The 18,007-nt window shown below is 39.7% G+C and overlaps 1 long non-coding RNA gene across 1 annotated transcript; it reads left to right on the top strand.

The window, feature by feature from the left end:
- Window positions 1–523: 523 nt before the first annotated feature.
- Window positions 524–12,318, top strand: LOC133244201 (uncharacterized). The gene is made up of 3 exons (XR_009735324.1): window positions 524–758; window positions 10,188–10,278; window positions 10,692–12,318. It is a non-coding gene; the product is annotated as an uncharacterized LOC133244201 (long non-coding RNA).
- The last annotated feature ends 5,689 nt before the right edge of the window (window positions 12,319–18,007 follow it).

Below are 18,007 nucleotides of genomic sequence, written 5' to 3'. Positions count from 1 at the left end.
ACAGCATATTTAAAAGTAGAGGTGTTACTTTGCCAACAAAGGTCCATCTAGTCAAGGGTATGGTTTTTCCAGTAGTTATGTATGGATGTGAGAGTTGGTTTTAAAGAAAGCTGTTGAACTGTGGTATTGGAAAAGATTCTTGAGAGTCCCTTGGACTGCAAGGAGACCCAACCAGTCCATCCTAAAGGATATCAATCCAGAGTGTTCATTGGAAGGACTGATGTTGAAGCCAAAACTCCAATACTTTGGCCACCTGATGCGAAAAGCTGACTCAATGGAAAAGACCCTGATGCTGGGAAAGATTGAAGGCAGAGGAGAAGGACAGCAAAGGATGAGATGGTTGGATGGCATCACTGACTCATTGGAGATGAATTTGGGTAAACTTTGGGAGTTGGTGGTGGACAGCGAGGCCTGGTGTGTTCAGTCCACGGAGTCCCAAAGAGTTGGACACGATTGAGCGACTGAACTTAACTGAAGTACAAGTCGCTCAGTTGTGTCTGACTCTTTGTGACCTCATGGAGTATACAGTCCATGGAATTCTCTGGGCCAGAATACTAGAGTGAGTAGCCGTTCCCTTTTTGAGGAGATCTTCCCAACCCAGGGATAGAATCCAGGTCTCCAGCATTGTAGGCAGATTCTTTACAAGCTGAGCCACAAGGGAAGTCCAAGAATACTGGAGCAGGTATTCGAACCAGGATCTGCTGTATTGCAGGTGGATTCTTTACCAGCTGAGATACTAGTGAAGCCCCAATACACGAGTGAGTTGTGGGTAATTTGGTGCTGTCCTTTAAACATTGTTGTATAATACAAAGTATGTTTTCATTTCTTTTAAGAGGATTACATTGTATTGCTAGCAAAAATAATAAAAGGAAAGCCTTATTTAAATAAATCCTTGTCAACTTTTTGAATGAAAGTGTAAATAAAATTTCCTTCAATGATCCTCCAAGAAAGTAAATATCAGTCTGATGTTACATGTTTCTGTAGCATTTCTTGCAAAAGAAATGTCAATAGAACTCTGGAAATGCAAAATGAAAGAAAAAATTCACTTTTTTTTTTTTCAATTTAGTGAAAGTTTCAATCTAATGAAGTTTGTATCTGTGTACATGAGAGACAGTATTGCCTAGAAGTTTGTGAGTGGAAGGAATCAGAATATGCCATTCTGCAATATGTCATTTGGATTATTTTGAGCTGAAGGCAATTGAGAAACAGCAGATATCTTTTCCCTTTTCTGCCTAGGGCAGGCTGTACATTTTCCTTTATTAGGAAGTTCCCCACCTCTTCTCCCATACTTGGAGGAGGGAGAAAAAAAACAAACGTCACTTGAGATTAAAAAGTCAGGTCTCTGTTGGGCCTGCACAAACAAACCTTAATAACTCACTTATTATCTTCCATTCAGTTCAGTTCAGTCGCTCAGTCCTGTCCAACTCTTTGTGACCCCATGTATTGCAGCACGCCAGGCCTCCCTGTCCATCACCAACTCCCGTAGTTCACCCAAACTCATGTCCATTGAGTCGGTGATGCCATCCAGCCATCTCATCCTCTGTTGTCCCCTTCTCCTCCTGCCCCCAATCCCTCCCAGCATCAGAGTCTTTTCCAATGAGTCAAATCTTCACATGAGGTGGCCAAAATATTGGAATTTCAGCTTTAGCATCATTCCTTCCAAAGAACACCCAGGAGTGATCTCCTTTAGAATTGACTAGTTGGATCTCCTTGCAGTCCAAGGGGCTCTCAAGAGTCTTCTCCAACACCACAGTGCAAAAGCATCAATTCTTCAGTGCTCAGCTTTCTTCACAGTCCAACTCTCACATCCATACATGACCACTGGAAAAACCATAGCCTTGACTAGATGGACCTTTGTTGACAAAGTAATGTCTCTGCTTTTCAATATGCTATCTAGATTGGTCATAACTTTCCTTCCAAGGAGTATCTTCCATTAGTTTCCTCCATATATTTGTTGTTCAGTCACCCAGTCTTTTCTGACTCTTTGCAACCCCATGGACTGCAGCACGCCAGACCTCCCTGTCTCTCACTGTTTACTGATTTTCGCAAGTTCATGTCCTTTGCATCAGCGATACCATCCAGCCATCTCATCCTCTGCTGCCCTCTTCTCCTTCTGCCCTCAATCTTTCCCAGCATTGGGGAATTTTCCAATGAGTCGGTTGTTCACACCAGATGATCAAAACACTGGAGTGGAGACTGGAGTGGAGATTCAACATTAGTCCTTTCAACTAATATTCAGGGTTGAGTTCTCTTAAGATTGACTGGTTTGATCTCCTTGTCATCCAAAGGACTTTCAGGGGTCTTCTCCAGCACCACAGTTCAAAGACATCAAATCTTTGGCATTCTCCCATCTTACAGTCTAGATCTCACAACCTTATGTGACCTTAGCTTTGATTATGCAGACCTTTGTCGACAGAGTAAGTCTCTGCTTTTCAACCCACTGTCATTAGTTTCCTCCCAAGAAGCAATCACCTTCTGATTTCATGGCTGCAATCATCTGTAGTGATTTTAGAAGCCAAGAGTAGGAAATTTGTCACTATTTTCACTTTTTCCCCTTCTATTTGCCATGAAGTAATGGGCCTGGACGGAGAAGGCAATGGCACCCCACTCCAGTACTCTTGCCTGGAGAATCCCATAGACAGAGGAGCCTGGTAGGCTGCAGTCCATGGGGTCGCTAGGAGTTGGACATGACTGAGAGACTTCACTTTCACTTTTCACTTTCATGCATTGGAGAAGGAAATGGCAACCCACTCCAGTGTTCTTGCCTGGAGAATCCCAGGGATGGGGGAGCCTGGTGGGCTGCCCTCTATGGGGTCGAACAGAGTCGGACACAACTGAAGCGACTTAGCAGCAGCAGCAGCAGCAGCAGCAGCAGCAGCAGCAATGGGCCTGGATGCCATGACCTTAGTTTTTTTAATGTTTAGTTTTAAGCCAGCTCTTTCACTCTTCTCCTTCACCCTCATCAAGAGGCTCTTTAGTTCCTCTTCTCTTTCTGCCTTTAGAGTGGTATCATCCACATATCTGAGGTTGTTGATGTTTCTCCTGCCTGTCTTGATTCCAGCTTTTAACCCATCCACCACAGAATTTCTCATGATGTGCTCAGCATATATATTTAACAAACAGGGTGACAGCAGACAGCCCTGTCATACTCCTTTCTCAATCTTGTTCCATACAGGGTTCTAACTGTTGCTGTTGCTTCTTGACACACACACACATTTCTCAGGTGAGATGGTCTGGTATTCCCATCTCAAAGGATTTAGCATAGTCAATGAAACAGAGGTCGATTTTTGGAAGTCACTAACTTTCTCTATGATACAGTGAATGCTGTTGACAATTTGATCTCTGGTTATTCTTTCTCTTCTAAACCCAGCTTGGACATCTGGAAGTTCTTGGTTCGCATACTGTTGAAGCCTAGCATGCAATATTTTAAGCATGACCTTACTAGCATGGGAGATGAGTACAATTGTCCAATGGTTAGCACATTCTTGGGAATTAATACTTCCCTTCTTGGGAATTGGAATGAGGATTGACCTTTTCCAGTCCTGAGGCCCCTGCTGGGTATTCCAGATTTGCTGATATACTAAATGAAACACCTTGATGACATCCTTTAGCTTTATAACAGCAGTGCTTCCTAAGGTCCCCTTGACTTCACCCTCCAGAATGTCTGGCTCTGGGTGACTCACCACATCATCATAGTAATCTTTTAAATTAAGATCTTTTTGTACACAGTTCTTGCATGTATTCTTTGCTTCTCTTCTTGATCTCTTCAGTGTCTACTAGGTCTCTACTGTTTCTGTCCTTTATTTTGCCCATCTTTGGACAAAATGTTTCCTTGATACCTACAATTTTCCTGAGGAGATGTAAAGTCTTTCCCCTTCTATTGTTTTCTTCTAGTTTTATGCACTGTTCATTGAAGAAGGCCTTCTTGTCTTTCCACACTGTTCTTTGGAACTCTCTGTTTAATTGAACGTACCTTTCTCTTTCTCCCTTGCTTTTCACTTCTCTTCTTTCTTCAACTATTTTTAAAGCCTCCTCAGATAACCACTTGGCCATGTTGCTTTTCTTTTTCTTGAGGATGATTTCATTCACTGTCTCCTGTACAATATTACAGACCTCTGTTCTTCAGGCACACTGTTAATTAGATCTAATCCCTTGAATCTATTCATTACCTCCACTGCATATTTATCGGGGATTTGATTTAGGTCATACCTGGCTGGCCTAGTGGTTTTCCTGCTTTCTTCAATTTAAGCCTGAATTTTACTATGAGAAGCTTATGATCTGAGCTACAGTCAGGTCCAGGTTTTGTTTTTGCTGACTGTATACAGCTTCTCCATCTTCGGGTGCAAAGAATGCAATCAATTTGATTTCACTATTGACTATTTGGTGATGCCAATGTATAAAGTCATCTCTTGTGTTGTTGAAAAAGGGTATTTGCTATGACCAGTGCATTGTTTTGGCAGAATTCAGTTAGTCCTTGCCCTGCTTCATTTTATTCTCCAAGGCCAAACTTGCCTGTTACTCCAGGTATCTGTTGACTTCCTTCTCTTGCATTCCAATCCCCAATGATGAATGGAACATCTTTTTTTGGTGTTAGTTCTAGGAGGTCTTCTGAGTCTTCACAGAAGTGATCAACCTAAGGTTCTTCAGCATAAGTGGTAGGGGCATAGACTTGAATTGCTGTGATGTTGAATGGATTGCCTTAGAAACAAAACAAGATCATTCTGTCACCTTTGAGATTGCACCCAAGTACTGCATTTCATACTCTTTTGTTTATTATCAGGGCTCCTTCATCTCCCATAAGGAATTCTTGCCCACAGTAGTAGATATAATGGTCATCCAAATTAAATTCACCCATTCCTGTCCATTTTAATTCACTATTCCTGAGATGTCAATGTTTATTCTTACCATCTCCTGTTTGACCAAGTCCAATTTACCTTGATACATGAACCTAACATTCCAGGTTCTGATATATTTACCTCCCTAAAATTAACCACCCATGGAAGCCCAAAACCTTTTTTCACTTGTCTTCTCACTTAACAAATTTATTGTCCTTTGTTAAGATTGTATATAAGCCTTGTATTGTAGCCAATGCTTTAAGTTACTCATCACTTGCCCAGGTATGTATGTTGAATATGAAGCAAAAATAAAGTGTTTGTTTGTTTTCCTTGTCTTTTGATTGATGAACCCCAGTCACTGAACCTAAGAATCAAAGAAGAAAACTTTTTCTGTCCTACATAGGTTTTGAGTCAGACAAGACCTGTATTCAAGTTCCAAACCTATCCCTCATTGACAATGTGAGCTTGGGAAATTTACATAATCTGTTTACCTTCAGTTCCTGTCTGAAAATCAATATTATAATATCGCAAAGCATTGTTGATATAGGATTAATAGAGATGATAGTTTTAGTTGAGTTCAGTTGCTCAGTGGTGTCTGACTCTTTGTGACCCCATGAACCATAGCATGCCAGGCATCCCTGTCCATCACCAACTCCTGGAGTCCCCCCAAACCTATGTCCATTGTGTCCATGATGCCATCCAAACATCTCCTTCTCTGTCGTCCCCATCTCCTCCTGCTCTCAATCTTTCCCAGCACCAGGGTCTTTTCAAATGAGTCAGCTATTTGCATGAGGAGGCCAAATTATTGGAGTTTCAGCTTCAGCATCAGTCCTTCCAATGAACACCCAGGATTGATCTCCTTTAATATGGACTGGTTGGGTCTCCTTGCAGTCCAAGGGACTCTCAAGAGTCTTCTCCAATGCCACAGTTCAAAAGCATCAATTCTTCAGCCCTCAGCTTTTGTTATACTCCAACCCTCACATCCATACAAGACTACTGAAAAAAACATAGCCTTGACTAGATGGACCTATACTGGAAAAGCAATGACTCTGCTTTTCAATATGCTATCTAGGTTGGTCATAATTTTCCTTCCAAGGAGCAAATGTTTTTTAATTTCATGGCTGCAATCAACATCCACAGTGATTTTGGATCCCAGAAAAATAAAGTCGGCACTGTTTCCAACATTTCCCCATTTATTTGCCATGAAGTGGTGGGACCAGATGCCATGATCCTAGTTTTCTGAATATTGAGCCTTAAGCCAACTTTTTCACTCTCCTCTTTTACTTTCATCAAGACGCTTTTGAGTTCCTCTTCACTTTCTGCCATAAGGGTGGTGTCATCTGCATATCTGAGGTTATTGATATTTCTCCCGGCAATCTTGATTCCAGCTTGTGCTTCTTCCAGTCCAGTGTTTCTCATTATGTACTCGGCATATCAGTTAAATAAGCAGGGTGATAATATACAGCCTTGACATACTCCTTTTCCTGTTTGGAACCAGTCTGTTGTTCCATGTACAGTTCTAACGGTTGCTTCCTGACCTGCATACAGGTTTCTCAAGAGGCAGGTCAGGTGGTCTGGTATTCCCATCTCTTTCAGAATTTTCCACAGTTTATTGTGATCCACACAGTCAAAGGCTTTGGCATAGTTAGTAAAGCAGAAATAGATATTTTTCTGGAACACTCTTGCTTTTTTGATGATCCAGCTGATGTTGACAATTTGATCTCTGGTTCTTCTGCCTTTTCTAAAACCAGCTTGAACAGCTGGAAGTCCATGGTTCACATATTGCTGAAGCCTGGCTTGGAGAATTTTGAGCATTACTTTACTAGTGTGTGAGGTGAGTGCAATTGTATGGTAATTTGAGCATTCTTTGGCATTGCCTTTCTTTGGGGTCAGAATGAAAACTGACCTTTTCCAGTCCTGTGGCCACTGCTGAGTTTTCCAAATTTGCTGGCATATTGAGGGCAGCACTTTCACAGCATCATCTTTCAGGATTTGGAATAGCTCAACTGGAATTCCATCACCTCCACTAGCTTTGTTCGTAGTGATGCTTCCTAAGGCCCACCTGACTTGACATTCCAGGATGTCCGGCTCTAGGTGAATGTGAGTGATCACACTTTCATGATTATCTGGGTTATGAAGATCTTTTTTTGTACAGTTCTTCTGTGTATTCTTGGCACCTCTTCTTAATATCTTCTGCTTCTGGTAGGTCCATACCATTGCTGTCCTTTATTGAGCCCATCTTTGCATGAAATGTTGCCTTGGTATCTCTAATTTTCTTGAAGAGATCTCTAGTCTTTCCCATTCTATTGTTTTACTCTATTTCTTTGCATTGATCACAGAGGAAAGCTTCATTATCTTTCCTTGCCTGGTACTTATTACACAGAAGGTATTTTATTTTAGGATTTATTATCTTGTTTAAAAGCAAGAGAAAATTAGCATTCTTTATTAATAACTTGGAAAATATACCATTTAACAACAATTGAAGTCGTCCGTGAGCAGTTTGAGAGGTTAACTTTAGGTCTTAGGAATAAGAAAATTGCAGTATATGATAACAGTTTACTACTTGAAACCAATTAAGTGCTTGAAATTAATAATTAATTATCTTTGGAAAAATGGTTATAATATCTGTGGTAGAAGATGTTCTTATATTTAAAATATTCAAAGATAATATTGTAGTAATCATTAGGTTGCTTAGAAAACATGCTTCCCTCTTTCCCTTCTTAAATGATTCTGTATACATGGTTAATATCTAATGAAAAATCTTGATTGTCAATTCATGTTTGTTTCATTTTCTCATCAACTATTATTGGATCAGGAATAGGCAGGTGACATAATCTGGCTCAACTAGAGTGAAAGGAAGGTTTTTCATTGCACATTTGGGTAAATGGTTTCCCCCATATCCCTGGACAGTGCATAAGGAAGCATCCAAGCTGGGGAGCAACTGCTCCCAGTTGCCAGTATTGAACATTCAGAGCACAGAGATGAAATAAAATCTTTTCTTTGATGATATTATCAATCTGCTATTGTCCCTGGAGTTTAAATATACCACTAGACTTCCTGGTATGTGAGATGCTCCCTGGTTGAACCAGTTTGAGGAGAGGTTTTCTATTAATCCTATATGTAGTGATAAATATTTTGTAAGAATGGTTCTTAAAACTTATATAACAAATGTTATTAAACTTGCTGTGGGAAAAAAATTCACTCGATAGAAAGCATTGCTCATATTTGATTTGTAAAACTCAGGGTATTTTAAAAATTGGTGTCCTTATAGAAAAATTAAGACCAGGTTTATAGGTTATTTCAAATTTAAAGGAACAAATATTTTCCATGTTACATAGACTCACCTAGGATATAGTAAAATAAAGATAATTTCCCAAGTGATCTGTGAAATCATCACTACCCAAAAAGACACACCTGTCCAGTATGCTGCTGCTGCTGCTGCTAAGTTGCTTCATTCGTGTCCGACTCTGTGCGACCCCATAGACAGAAGCCCACCAGGCTCCCCCATCCCTGGGATTCTCCAGGCATAGATCTCCTCAAATCTGATCTAGCCTCATTTATAAGTAAAGGGCTATGAGGATCCAAATAACATGATAATATACTGAGTACTGAATCATATTAAAAGTGAGCAAATAGAGTGTGTTCTAGATGTGAATGTATGGTTGGGTAATATCTCTAGCCTCTAAGGGGAGCTTGGATACCTTTCCAAACCTGATCCCAGTTGGTAGGTTTTAGATGATGGTCTAGGTCAAGAAAAAAATGGGGGCACATTGAAAAAATACAGTCTCTCAAGCCCTATCTGTGAAAATACTAATTTAGTAAGTCTGATGAAAGGACAAGTTATGTGCATCTTTAATAAACAACATAGTAAATTTTGTTGAAGATTCACCATTAGATAAGTTTGTTGATTAGATGACAAAGGCAGACAAAGGTCTCTAAAAAGTGGCCTCTTCTCTATTCTTTATCTCTGGTAGTGGGGTAAAATTTATTAAGAAGCAGATGGGAAGAAAATGGTGAGAGTATTATACAGGAAAAATGGTACCATCTAGATTTACATTAAGTAACATCTGAATGAAGCTTTCATAGACCCAATTTCATAAAGAGAGAAACGTGAGACAGGCAGAGACAGAGATACAAAAAAATTATTCAAATCCTCAACTTGAAATGCCAAGAGTTCATTATGGGGTTATGGTCACTTGACTAGAAATGCTCAGAGTTTGATGCAGGACCAAATATTACTTGAGGTAAGAGGAGATGAATTCAGAAATTCAGGGAACAATAGAATCAGCTTAAAGGTAGATTTAGATCTTTCATTTAAAAGCTGCAAGAGAGTGTGTTAGGTCTATATATGGTAGAGGAGAAAAAAAATACATCAAAGTTTTGAAAATTCAACTTGACCTGCTGGAAAGGAAAGAAAAATAGAAATAAAAATAAAATATTCAGGGAAATAGGGTCAGAGACACATAGAGCAGAGAGAGTTGTCTAAAAGAGATGTTTCTGGTGCCATTGTTATGCCAAAGGTTATTCAGTGCTGGAATTAAGATAGAAGGCAGTTTCATAGTGGATAAGGTGGAAAATTATTATTTAATTTTCATCATCTCCCAGGCCCCCAGACTTAGTAAGTATGGAAAACAGTACTTTGTTTTGGGAATCTATTGAATTTCTCTACCAGGGACATCTGGGAACAATTCTCCTGCCAAGTTCCTAAAGAATTTCAGAACAAAGATACTGATACACAGGATATTTGGGGTAGAGAAATACAGAGAGAAAAGTTAAGAGATTGACAAAGTAGGAGTTGAAGAAGCCATGAATCTTGGAGAATTGTCTGTTAACAAACGTACGTTAACCTGCTCATGACCGTGACAGAGTATGGATACAGACTCATTCAGTTAGGCATTGATGATGTTTAAGCATAATTGATTGACACTCAGTCCATCATAAAGCCCAGATGAAGAGGAAAAAACCTGGTTATTGGCAGGTACAGCACTGTAAATTTCCTAATTTTACAGAAGACTTTGGCAGAGTGAGGGACGCCACATTCAGATTCCCCTTGAAATGATTTGCTGTCCAGCTGTGTGGAGTATGTTTACCTCACAGCCTCCAGCTGTGAGCTTCTTCTAGTTCACCTTAGCACTGAAGCCAAGCTTCTATTATTTTTAGAATAGGCCTTAGCCAATGACTGAGTAAGATGGTAAAGCCTAGGCTAAACCATGACTGCCCAGGTTGAGACTCCTCTACCTGGTAATATTTGTTCCAGTGTTTTGATATTATTACATGGTGGCTATTTTTTTTTTGGGGGGGGGGTGCCTAATCTTGCTTTCTCCCTTTTATTTCACATGTATTACTCTCTAGTACACATATCAAACTCCTAATACCATGTCAGCATCTGCTTGCTGGAGAAAGCAACCGAGGACAAGGAATATCAGATGAAAGAAAAATAAAGGTTTGCTGTTATTTTTGTTTTGTTTTAGTGGTAAGTGACAGTTTTTGCATTCTTATTCTGTTCTATTACTCCAGAATATAAGAAATACTATATTAAATAAAAACATTAGAAGAAATTTATCAAACATGGTCTTAGATTTTAAATAGTAGACACTGGGCAGCTGTTCTGTTTTCCTTTGCAGCTTTTATCTGTATCTGATATTATCAATCTTTATTAGCAGTCTATCCCACTAGAAGGTAGAAATCTATGCAGCCAGGGAGTTTGTTTTTTTTTTTTTTTTTAATCACTTCAGTATCCCAGTGCTTCAGCATTACCTGTTACAAAGTAGGAATAAAATATGTTTTATAATGAATGAGTGAATGAATAAGTGATTTGATTAGGAGCCTAACCACATTTCTCTTACCACAATATAGCAACAAATCTCAAAAATTTGCTGCAGAAGAAGCCTGAGCGCTGAAGAATTGATGCCTTTGAACTGAGGTTTTGGAGAAGACTCCTGAGAGTCCCTTGGACTTCAAGGAGATCCAACCAGTGCATTCTAAAGGAGATCAGCCCTGGGTGTTCTTTGGAAGGAATGATGCTAAAGCTGAAACTCCAGTACTTTGGCCACCTCATGCGAAGAGTTGACTCATTGGAAAAGACTCTGATGCTGGGAGGGATTGGGGGCAGGAGGAGAAGGGGACGACAGAGGATGAGATGGCTGGATGGCATCACTGACTCGATGGACGTGAGTCTCAGTGAACTCCGGGAGTTGGTGATGGACAGGGAGGCCTGGCGTGCTGCGATTCATGAGGTCACAAAGAATCGGACACGACTGAGCAACTGAACTGAACTGAACTGATGAATCAAATATAAACATATTAAAAAGTAAAATGAATGCCTTGGATACTATCCAGATATCTCATGGAATACAGAAGAATCCTTCATTCTATAAACCATGATGAACATTGCTATATGTAATATGAAGGAATTAAGGTTCAGTATTGGGCTTCCTAGGTGGAAGTGTGGTAAAGAACTTGTCTGCCAGCATAAGAGATGCAAGAGACTTGTTTTGATCCCTGGGTCAGGAAGATCCCCTGAAAAGGAAATGGCAACCCACTCTAGTGTTCTTGCCACAGAAATCCCATGGACAAAGAAGCCTGGTGGGCTGTAATCCATGAGGTCCCAAAGAGTGGACATGACTGAGCGACCGAGCATGCACGCATGGCACTGATAAGCAATTATAGTTACCCCGAGTATTATAAACATTAAGGAATTTAATATAGGGAATTAATAGTTTACAAAATTATGGGAAAGGTTGCAGAACAGTTGAAGTTCTAGCTTGGGCCTATCAAAATGTTTCCTAGGAAATTTTATAATTTCCAATCATAGCGTTCCTATTCCCAAGGCTGCCACTGGAGCCATGCTCACCTAGGTTGGTGAACGACAGCAGGGCCACAGCAGACCCCAGAGAGTCATATGAGGAACAGAGCTACATTCCTTGTTTCTTAACAGAAACCTTTAGACAATAGTACCTGATGCAGGAAAATGACAACTTGCTTAAACCACAGCAAATGGCAGTAGGCACAGGAAAATGGCATTCATTTTATGTCTACCTTCCAAATTTGTAGCAAGATTATTTCATTAGATTAATCTAAATTAAAACATCCAAATTCATCTGTAAGGAAATCTGTAGATTTAATCCTTCCAATGCCTGCTATACTGGGAGAGGGCCAACAGTGGGAGAGGTACAGAAAGTGGGAATGGGAATGGATGTTAATTGACAATGGACAGTACACAGCAAATCTAACATCTCTGTTCTCTCCCTTTAATAGTGAGTTACAGTAGCCAGTCTTATTGTGGAAGCCACGAATGCCCCTGCAAACATCCAAAATGCCCTCTAGGTAGTGGCACTACCACTGTTGAATAGAGTTGACTTAGACTATAATCTGTTATGGTAGTTGCATTTGCTTGTAAGATTTGCTTCAGTTTTCTTTGTATTATATACATTAGGCTGGTGATATATTTGCTTTCTGAAAAAGGAAACATCCAATGTGCTAAATAAAGTAAAACATTTTGTGATTCATGTCTCATCTGGTGAAAAAAGAAATCAGGACCACAACTGGGAAGCTCAGTGGTTCCTGGCTCAAAATCAGCAAATTAAGGATAACCTTGGGGAGGAAAAAAAATATTTGTGCCTATTTTAGGGAGTTTATTTTCTCCTAAGAAAAATGAATGGAAGAAAGAGTCTTCAATCTGCTCAGATTTCTTTTGTAGGATAAAGGAAAAGCCAAAAGATTTATAGTGTTACGTCAAAAACTGTTGTCTTATTTAGTCCTTGGATATTAACTAAAGCTTCATTTTAGCTGATGTAAATTAAAGATATGAGCTTCTCTTTCATTTCATTTTTCCAGTGATAATACTTAGAAAAAGGGATGTTGGTTGAGTTGCCAGAATCCCATGGAGAGGAACTGCCACATGAGAAACTGATGCAGATGGGAAATGTGAAATTGAATAAAGAGACAATCTACCTCACTAATATTGCCAGGAGCAGTTGCCAGATTTTTTTTTCTATTAAAGATGAATTAAAATTTTTATAGTAATAAATATGCAGAGGGAGGAGTTTTAAAATCAACTAGCTTTGAATTTTGGATGTTTAATAAAGCCCCACATGTTCTGCCTATACTAAGATAAAGTCTCTTTCATATCAGATGGTCACTCCCCAAATATCTCTTTGGAGAGCTCTATAATTTCAGACTTACATAATATAAATATTCACTGTAATAATTTCCTTTTAAAATTCCAAATATATTCAGTGTTTAATGTTAAATTTATTTTAGGGATGTGTATTAACATCTTAACATTTAAAGGAAGGATTATTATAAGGATGTCATCTAACCCAATCAGTTTATAGAGAAATAAATAGGACCAAAAATTATTAAATGACTTTTCAAAGATATAGAGCATAATAGTGATAGAATTAAAAGCAAAATGTATTATTTTCCCTCTGTGTTGTAAAGTACATTTCCTGTTCATCACCATTTGTCCAAATATTAAGACTCTGTGTCTTCCTGCTTGTGATTGGATCAGATCAGATCAGTCGCTCAGTCGTGTCCGACTCTTTACGACCCCATGAATCACAGCACACCAGGCATCCCTGTCCACCACCAACTCCCGGAGTGTCCATCGAGTCAGTGATGCCATCCAGCCATCTCATCCTCTGTCTTCCCCCGCTCCTCTTGCCCCCAAACCCTCCCAGCATCAGAATCTTTTCAAATGAGTCAACTCTTCACATGAGGTGGCCAAAGTACTGGAGTTTCAGCTTTAGCATCATTCCTTCCAAAGAAATCCCAGGGCTGATATCATTCAGAATGGACTGGTTGGATCTCCTAGCAGTCCAAGGGACTCTCAAGAGTCTTCTCCATCACCACAGTTCAAAAGCATCAATTCTTTGGCACTCAGCCTTCTTCACAGTCCTACTCTCACATCCATACATGGCCACAGGAAAAACCATAGCCTTGACTGGATGAACCTTTGTTGGCAAAGGAATGTCTCTGCTTTTGAATGTGCTATCTAGGTTGGTCATAACTTTCCTTCCAAGGAGTAAGTGTCTTTTAATTTCATGGCTACAGTCACAACCTGTAGTGATTTTAGAGCCCAGAAAAAATAAAGTCTGACACTGTTTCCACTGTTTCCCCATATATTTCCCATGAAGTGATGGGACCAGATGCCATGATCTTGGTTTTCTGAATGTTGAGCTTTAAGCCAACTTTTTCACTGTCCTCTTTCATTTTCATCAAGAGGCTTTTTAGTTCCTCTTCACTTTCTGCCATAAGGGTGGTGTCATCTGCATATCTGAGGTTATTGATATTTCTCCCGGCAATCTTGATTCCAGCTTGTGCTTCTTCGAGTCCAGCGTTTCTCATGATGTACTCTGCATGTAAGTTAAATAAGCAGGGTGACAATATACAGCCTTGACGTACTCCTTTTCCTATTTGGAACCAGTCTGTTGTTCCATGTTCAGTTCTAACTGTTGCTTCCTGACCTGCATACAAATTTCTCAAGAGGCAGATCAGGTGGTCTGGTAGTCCCATCTCTTGAAGAATTTTCCACAGTTTATTGTGATCCACACAGTCAAAGGCTTTGGCATAGTCAATAAAGCAGAAATAGATGGTTTTCTGGAACTCTCTTGCTTTTTCCATGATCCAGCAGATGTTGGCAATTTGATCTCTGGTTCTTCTGCCTTTTCGAAAACCAGCTTGAACATCAGGAAGTTCACGGTTCACGTATTGCTGAAGCCTGGCTTGGAGAATTTTGAGCATTACTTTACTAGCGTGTAAGATGAGTGCAATTGTGCGGTAGTTTGAGCATTCTTTGGCATTGCCTTTCTTTGGGATTGGAATGAAAACTGACATTTTCCAGTCCTGTGGCCACTGCTGAGTTTTACAAATTTGCTGTCATATTGAGTGTAGCACTTTCACAGCATCATCTTTCAGGATTTGGAATAGCTCCACTGGAATTCCATCACCTCCACTAGCTTTGTTCATAGTGATGCTTTCTAAGGCCCACTTGACTTCACATTCCAAGATGTCTGGCTCTAGGTCAGTGATCACACCATCGTGGTTATCCAGGTCATGAAGATCTTTTTTGTACAGTTCTTTTGTGTATTCTTGCCATCTCTTCTTAATATCTTCTGCTTCTGTTAGGTCCATACCATTTCTGTCCTTTATCAAGCCCATCTTTGCTTGAAATGTTCCCTTTGTATCTCTAATTTTCTTGAAGAGATCTCTAGTCTTTCCCATTCTGTTGTTTTCCTCTATTTCTTTGCACTGATCGCTGAAGAAGGCTTTCTTATCTATTCTTGCTCTTCTTTGGAACTCTGCATTTAGATGCTTATATCTTTCCTTTTCTCCTTTGCTTTTCACTTCTCTTCTTTTCACAGCTATTTGTAAGGCCTCCCCAGATAGCCATTTTGCTTTTTTGCATTTCTTTTCCATGGGAATGGTCTTGATCCCTACTCACTGTACAATGTCATGAACCTCATTCCATAGTTCATCAGGCACTCTATCTATCAGATCTAGTCCCTTAAATCTCTTTCTCACTTCCACTGTATAATCATAAGGGATTTGATTTAGGTCATACCTGAATGGTCTAGTGGTTTTCCCTACTTTCTTCAATTTAAGTCTGAATTTGGCAATAAGGAGTTCATTATCTAAGCCACAGTCAGCTCCTGGTCTTGTTTTTGCCGACTGTATAGAGCTTCTCCATCTTTTGCTGCAAAGAATATAATCAATCTGATTTCAGTGATAACTGATTTAGAGCTATCCCACCCCAAGGTAAGAGAAACCCAAGTAAGACTGTAGGCGTTGCAAGAGGGCATCAGAGGGCAAACACACTGAAACCATACTCACAGAAAACTAGTCAATCTAATCACACTAGGACCACAGCCTTGTCTAACTCAATGAAACTAAGCCATGCCCGTGGGGCAACCCAAGACGGGCGGGTCATGGTGGAGAGATCTGACAGAATGTGTTCCACTGGAGAAGGGAATGGCAAACCACTTCAGTATTCTTGCCTTGAGAACCCCATGAACAGTATGAAAAGGCAAAATGATAGGATACTGAAAGAGGAATTCCCCAAGTCAGTAGGTGCCCAATATGCTACTGGAGATCTGTGGAGAAATAACTCCAGAAAGAATGAAGGGATGGAGCCAAAGCAAAAAGAATACCCAGCTGTGGACATGACTGGTGATAGAAGCAAGGTCTGATGCTGTAAAGAGCAGTATTGCATAGGAACCTGGAATGTCAGGTCCACGAATCAAGGCAAATTGGAAATGGTCAAACAAGAGATGGCAAGTGTGAATGTCAACATTCTAGGAATCAGCGAATTGAAATGGACTGCAATGGATGAATTTAACTCAGATACCATTATATCTACTACTGTGGGCAGGAATCCCTCAGAAGAAATGGAGTGGCCATCATGGTCAACAAAAGAGTCTGAAATGCAGTACTTGGATGCAATCTCAAAAATGACAGAATGATCTCTGTTCATTTCCAAGGCAAATCATTCAGTATCACAGTAATCCAAGTCTATGCCCCAACCAGTAAAGCTGAAGAAGCTGAAGTTGAACGGTTCTGTGAAGACCTACAAGACCTTTGAGAACTAACACCCAGAAAAGATGTCCTTTTCATTATACGGGACTAGAATGCAAAAGTAGGAAGTCAAGAAACACCTGGAGTAACAGGCAAATTTGGCCTTGGAATACAGAATGAAGCAGGGCAAAGACTAATAGAGTTTTTCAAGAAAATGCACTGGCCATAGTAAACACCCTCTTCCACCAACACAAGAGAAGATTCTATACATGTACATCACCAGATGGTCAACACTGAAATCAGATTGATTATATTCTTTGCAGCCAAAGATGGAGAAGCTCTATACAGTCAGCAAAAACAAGACCAGGAGCTGCTTGTGATAATAGCTATTAATTTTAAAAGATTTTTCTAATAGTGATATATTTATAACTTTACTGAGCACATATAAAGAACTTCATATATCTACATATACTGTATTAATTTTTTGTTATTAACATAAAAACATACATTTAAAATAGAAGTCTTCTGAAGTTGTAATAGTGAGTCAGTTCAGTTCAGTCGCTCAGTCATGTCCAACTCTTTGCAACCCCTTGGACTGTAGCACACCAGGCTTCCCTGTCCGTCACCAACTCCTAGAGCTTGCTGAAACTCATGTCCATCGAGTAGGTGATGCCATCCAACCATCTCATCCTCTGTTGTCCCCTTATCTTCCTGCCTTCAGTCTTTCCCAACATCAGGGTCTTTTCTAATGAGTCAGTTCTTTGCATCGGGTGGCCAAAGTTTTGAAGCTTCACCATCAGTGATGATAATATAATAATTTTTAATATTTAAAATAAAAAATTACATATTTTATCAAAATAAAACTTAATGTAATTCTGGCTAATTTAAACAGAAAATGGCTTTACTAAATGATATTTGATGGCATGTTGAGTTTTGCCAAGAGGGCTGAAGAGCCAGAGTTGAAGTCTACACAGCTGCAAAAATCATCAGAAGTTACACAACAGAACTGATCCGTGAAAATATTGTTGCAGCTCTATAGAAGATTAGATATAGTGCAAAGGACAGTCAAGATGACATATCTGAAACCTCTTGCAAAGGAACCTGAGACAGTGCATGTCCTCTACACTGAAATACGGAGTTATGTAATAGGGAATTCCTGAAATACTGAAAGTAGTTCTGGCTTCCCCATGAAATGATAGTGTGAAATGGAGGTAATAGTTTATCCTTTACTAGAGAGTGAATGAAGGTATTAGTGGACTCACAAAGGCTGACATGTATAGAGAGTTCTAGAGAGGGAACAAGATGCACTGTGGCCTCTTGTGAAGGGCAGTTGAAAACGTCTCTCAAACATCATGGTAGATTCAGAAAAGGCTTCTGAAAAAACAGTATCTTGGAGGTTAAAAACACCTACATACTTTTTTAATATACCTAAGTTATAATGTTAGTATATATAGGCAGTCAGACCAACATACAAAGCACGTTATAGATTTAACAATCTGTTGCTCTATATGATAATGATAGGAACAATGGAAACAAATGGGACATTATATAAAGACATAATTTTTGTACTCCTTTCATTTTTCAGTTCAGTTCAGTCACTCAGTCATGTCTGACTCTTTGCAACCCCATGGACTGCAGCACACCAGCCCTCCCTGTCT

This window comes from Bos javanicus, chromosome 3 (assembly GCF_032452875.1).
Source record: "Bos javanicus breed banteng chromosome 3, ARS-OSU_banteng_1.0, whole genome shotgun sequence".
NCBI classification, from domain to species: Eukaryota; Metazoa; Chordata; class Mammalia; order Artiodactyla; family Bovidae; genus Bos; species Bos javanicus.
This window is presented reverse-complemented; position numbering and strand designations above follow the sequence as displayed.